Source organism: Anolis carolinensis, chromosome 4, assembly GCF_035594765.1.
Source record: "Anolis carolinensis isolate JA03-04 chromosome 4, rAnoCar3.1.pri, whole genome shotgun sequence".
In the NCBI taxonomy this organism is placed as follows: domain Eukaryota; kingdom Metazoa; phylum Chordata; class Lepidosauria; order Squamata; family Dactyloidae; genus Anolis; species Anolis carolinensis.
The window spans coordinates 2,248,393-2,253,921 of record NC_085844.1 but is presented as its reverse complement, the minus strand read 5'-3'; positions in this window follow the sequence as shown (position 1 = coordinate 2,253,921).

Genomic DNA, 5,529 nt, shown 5'->3' with positions numbered 1-5,529 from the left:
GGCCAGATAAATGGCTTTGATGGGCCGCATGTGGCCCCCGGGCCTTAGTTTGGGGACCCCTGGAGTACACAGACAGGGAGAGGACTGTTGGGGGAGCTGGCATTCAGGACCCAGGACAGCTCCTAAACCCTAAAGCCAGAAGAGCTTCCACCTAAACATTTGGAAGAATGTCCGATACGTCTGATAAGAATGTTTGATAGTGAAATAGATTGCTTTGGAGAGCAAAGACCTCACCGTCTTTGGGGGTTCTCAAACAGAGGCTGGATGACCCTCTGTTGAGAGGGCTTTGGTTGTGTTTCCTGACAAAAGGGGTCCCTTTGCTCTGTGGCAAAATTTGAAAAACGTTCCGTTCCTGGCTTGATAGTGTTATTCCTGTTTAATTGTGCGGTCCTTACTCTGAAAGCAGTTCTTATACTCCAGAAACTTCTTTTTTTGGCTGACCCAAACTAAATTGAATGGGCTGAAATTCAAGATATTCATGGAAAAGCAATTAAAGATTTCCCCTTTGCTATGGAGGGGAGGAGGATTAGTTGACTGTGTTCAACCAATATACAGTAGAGTCTCACTTATCCAAGCCTCGCTTATCCAAGCTTCTGGATAATCCAAGCCATTTTTGTAGTCAATGTTTTCAATATATCGTGATATTTTGGTGCTAAATTCGTAAATACAGTAATTACTATATAGCATTACTGCGTATTGAACTACTTTTTCTGTCAAATTTGTTGTCTAACATGAAGTTTTGGTGAAGTTTTAATTCATAAAATCATAACCTAATTTGATGTTTAATAGGCTTTTCCTTAATCCCTCCTTATTAACCAAGATATTCACTTATCCAAGCTTCTGCTGGCCCATTTAGCTTGGATAAGTGAGACTCTACTGTAGTAATTCCTACATAACATTACCACGTATTGAACGGCTTTTTCTGTCGATTTGTTGTCTAACATGAAGTTTTGGTGAAGTTTTAATTCATAAAATCATAACCTAATTTGATGTTTAATAGGCTTTTCCTTAATCCCTCCTTATTAACCAAGATATTCACTTATCCAAGCTTCTGCTGGCCCATTTAGCTTGGATAAGTGAGACTCTACTGTAGTAATTCCTACATAACATTACCACGTATTGAACGGCTTTTTCTGTCGATTTGTTGTATAACATGGAGTTTTGGTGCTTAATTTGTAAAATCATAACCTAATTTGATGTTTAATAGGCTTTTCCTTAACTCCTCCTTATTAGCCAAGATATTCGCTTATCCAAGCTTCTGCCGGCCCGTTTAGCTTGGATAAGCGAGACTCTACTGTACCACCGTCTGGAAATTGTTTGACACTCTGGCTTTGCTGGCTTGGTTGACCTTGGTGATATTAATTTTAGGAATTGTGGGAGTTGTAGTCCACAACACCTGGAGGGCTGAAGTTTGCCCATGCCTGTGTTATAAGATTGCTCGGAGGTGCATCTGTTTCAATGTTTTCTATGTGCGGTAGTGAAAAATGAGCAGTGAAGAAAGCTAACAGGGAGACAATTTTAAATAATGTGCTCTAAGACAGCTGTATTATCAAGAAATCAGACTCCCCAACAATATGAGTTAGGGCAGGGGTGATGATCCGTGCATTCGGATGATGCACGCAGATCCCAGCAGGGTGGCCTTTTGCAGTTGGCAGATCGTGATTTTGTCAATGTCTATGGTTTCCAAATGCCAGCTGAGATCTTTTGGCACGGCACCCAGTGTGCCCATCACCACCGGGACCACCTGTACTGGTTTCTGCCAGAGTCTTTGAAGTTCAATCTTGAGGTCCTGAGAGCGGCTGAGTTTTTCCTGTTGTTTTTCATCAATGCGACTGTCACCTGGGATGGCGACATCAATGATCCAAACCTTTTTCTTTTCCACAACTGTGATGTCTGGTGTGTTGTGTTCCAGAACTTTGTCAGTCTGGATTCGGAAGTCCCACAGTATCTTTGCTTGCTCATTTTCCAATACTTTTGCAGGTTTGTGATCCCACCAGTTCTTTGCTGCAGGGAGGTGGGACTTGAGGCATAAGTTCCAATGAATCATTTGGGCCACATAGTTGTGCCTCTGTTTGTAGTCTGTCTGTGCGATTTTAATAATAATAATAATAATAATAATAATAATAATAATAATAATAATAATAATAAACTGGCCCAAGGGGTCTCTTCCAACCCTCTTTATTATTATTATTATTATTATTATTATTATTATTATTATTATTAACATTGAGGCTGGGTGGCCATCTGTCAGGGGTGCTTTGCTTGTGCTTTTGCTGCACAAAGGCAGAAAGGGGTTGAACTAAATGGCCCAAGGGGTCTCTTCCAACCCTCTTTTTTATTATTATTATTATTATTATTATTATTATTATTATTATTATTATTATTAACATTGAGGCTGGGTGACCATCTGTCAGGGGTGCTTTGCTTGTGCTTTTGCTGCACAAAGGCAGAAAGGGGTTGAACTAAATGGCCCAAGGGGTCTCTTCCAACCCACTTTATTATTATTATTATTATTATTATTATTATTATTATTATTATTAACATTGAGGCTGGGAGGCCATCTGTCAGGGGTGCTTTGCTTGTGCTTTTGCTGCACAAAGGCAGAAAGGGGTTGAACTAAATGGCCCAAGGGGTCTCTTCCAACCCTCTTTATTATTATTATTATTATTATTATTATTATTATTATTATTATTATTAACATTGAGGCTGGGAGGCCATCTGTCAGGGGTGCTTTGCTTGTGCTTTTGCTGCACAAAGGCAGAAAGGGGTTGAACTAAATGGCCCAAGGGGTCTCTTCCAACCCTCTTTATTATTATTATTATTATTATTATTATTATTATTATTATTATTATTATTATTAACATTGAGGCTGGGTGGCCATCTGTCAGGGGTGCTTTGCTTGTGCTTTTCGTGCACAGAGGCAGACGGGGAATGGACTCAATGGCCCAAGGGGTCTCTTCCAACCCCTATTATTATTATTATTATTATTATTATTATTATTATTATTATTATTATTCAGTGGCCAACTATAGTCCGGCCCTCCAATGGTCTGAAGGATCATGAACTGACCCCCTGTTTAAAAAGTTTGGGGACCCCTGAGTTAGGGTATATGAAATATAAGAATCATGAGACATGGCTCCAGTGGAAAATATAGCCAGTCACATAGTTATTTATGCTTTTTTTTTTTTCATGAAATAAATAAATAAATAAAATTACTCATTGCCTTAAAAGTAACTTTTCTATGAAATTCCTTGGAAATCCCCCAGAAAGTGGGGATTTCGTCCTTGCCTCACCTTCATTCAAAGAAGCCCATCTCTACCTATGTCTGATTCTAATGCAGGGGTCCTCAAACTTTTTAATCCGAGGGCCGGTCCACAATTCTTCAGACTGTTGAGGGGCCGAATTATCATTCGGGAGAAAAAAACCGAACAAATTCCTATGCACACTGCACATATCTTATTTGTAGTGCAAAACAACAACAATAACAATGAAAGAACAATACCATATTTAAAAATGAAAATAATTTTAACCAACATAAACCTATCAGGATTTCAATAGGAAGTGTGGGCCTACTTCTGGCCAATGAGATAGTCAGGTTAATTAGGATTGTTGTTGTTGTTGTTGTTGTGTGTCTTCAAGTCATTTCAGACTTTGGGCGAGCCTAAGTCCAAAATTATTTATTTATTCATTGACTACATTTATTTACTACATTTATATCCCACCCTTCTCACCCCAAAGGGAACTCAGAGCAGCTGTATGTACATACAATATATTATATTATTAGCATAGCACAATATTAGCATTATACTATATTGAACTATACCACTATACTGTAATATTATATGTAATATATAGCATATAATTAATATTTTATATGATACTAGCTGTGCCCAGCCATGCGTTGCTGTGGCGTTGTCTGGTGGTGTTGGTGAGAAATTGTTGAGGTAGTGGTGGTATTGAATGTCTGTTGTATGGTTGTCTTTATGTTTAGTATGCACACTGAAGTGGATTATATGGCAGTGTGGAGTCAAGATAATCCAGTTCAAAGCAGATAATATAAGATTCTAAATGGGTTAGATAGCTGTGTGGAAGGGCCTTGAGTCTACACTGCCATATAATCCAGTTAAAATCTGATAATCTGTGGAAGAGGCCTAAGTGAGGCCTAACTGTGCCTGTCCCCTGGGCTGAGTAGGTTGCTAGGAGACCAAGTGGGCGGAGCTTAGCCTTCTAACTGGCAGCAATTGGATAAAAACTATTATTCCTCTCCCTGTAATTAGGACTTTATTTTTCTTTTCTTTTTGTTGTATCAACCTAGAGCCGTGGATGATGGGTTGTATTGTCAAATTTCGAGGTTGGGGGGCCTGTAGTTTTGTTGTTTTGTCCGCTGCCCTGATGCCATCACTCTTTTATATATATAGATTATTGTTAGTACTGTATTGTATAAAATGATAATATTATTATCAATATTATATGTATATACAATATATTATATTATTAAAACTGATATAAAAATATTGTATTATAAATGAGGGCGGGGGCCAGGTAAATTACCTTGGAGGGCCGCATCCGGCCCCCGGGCCTTAGTTTGGGGACCCTTGTTCTAATGTATATATACATGTTTGGATGAAGCAAGAGTCATTTATTGCTTTGTGTGTACAGTAGAGTCTCACTTATCCAACACTCGCTTATCCAACGTTCTGGATTATCCAACGCATTTTTGTAATCAATGTTTTCAATACATCGTGATATTTTGGTGCTAAATTCATAAATACAGTAATTACTACATAGCATTACTGCCTATTGAACTACTTTTTCTGTCAAATTTGTTGTATAACATGATGTTTTGGTGCTTAATTTGTAAAATCATAACCTAATTTGATGTTTCATAGGCTTCTCCTTCATCTCTCCTTATTATCCAACATATTCGCTTATCCAACGCATTTTTGTAATCAATGTTTTCAATACATCGTGATATTTTGGTGCTAAATTCATAAATACAGTAATTACTACATAGCATTACTGCATATTGAACTACTTTTTCTGTCAAATTTGTTGTATAACATGATGTTTTGGTGCTTAATTTGTAAAATCATAACCTAATTTGATGTTTCATAGGCTTCTCCTTCATCTCTCCTTATTATCCAACATATTCGCTTATCCAACGTTCTGCCGGCCCGTTTATGTTGGATAAGTGAGACTCTACTGTATACATGTTTTGATGAAGCAAGAGTCATTTATTGCTTAGTGTGTATTTCCCCCAACTCTATGCACAATCCCTTGTTTATTAAAATGCATTGAATCATTGTTTTGCACAAAGAAAAGAAAAGAAAAGAAAAGAAAAGATTGCTCGGAGGTGGACTAGATGTCCTCTGGGTGCCCCTTCCCTCTCCCCAGTTTGACACAGGACTTCTTTCTCAGCGACAGGCAGGAGGAGGAGGTGGTGACGGAGGGGGGGGGGGTGGCTGTCCTTGGCCGTGGGGATATAAGGGGCCTCTCTATGGGGAAGGGGACCCACGGCGAGTGGCAGGA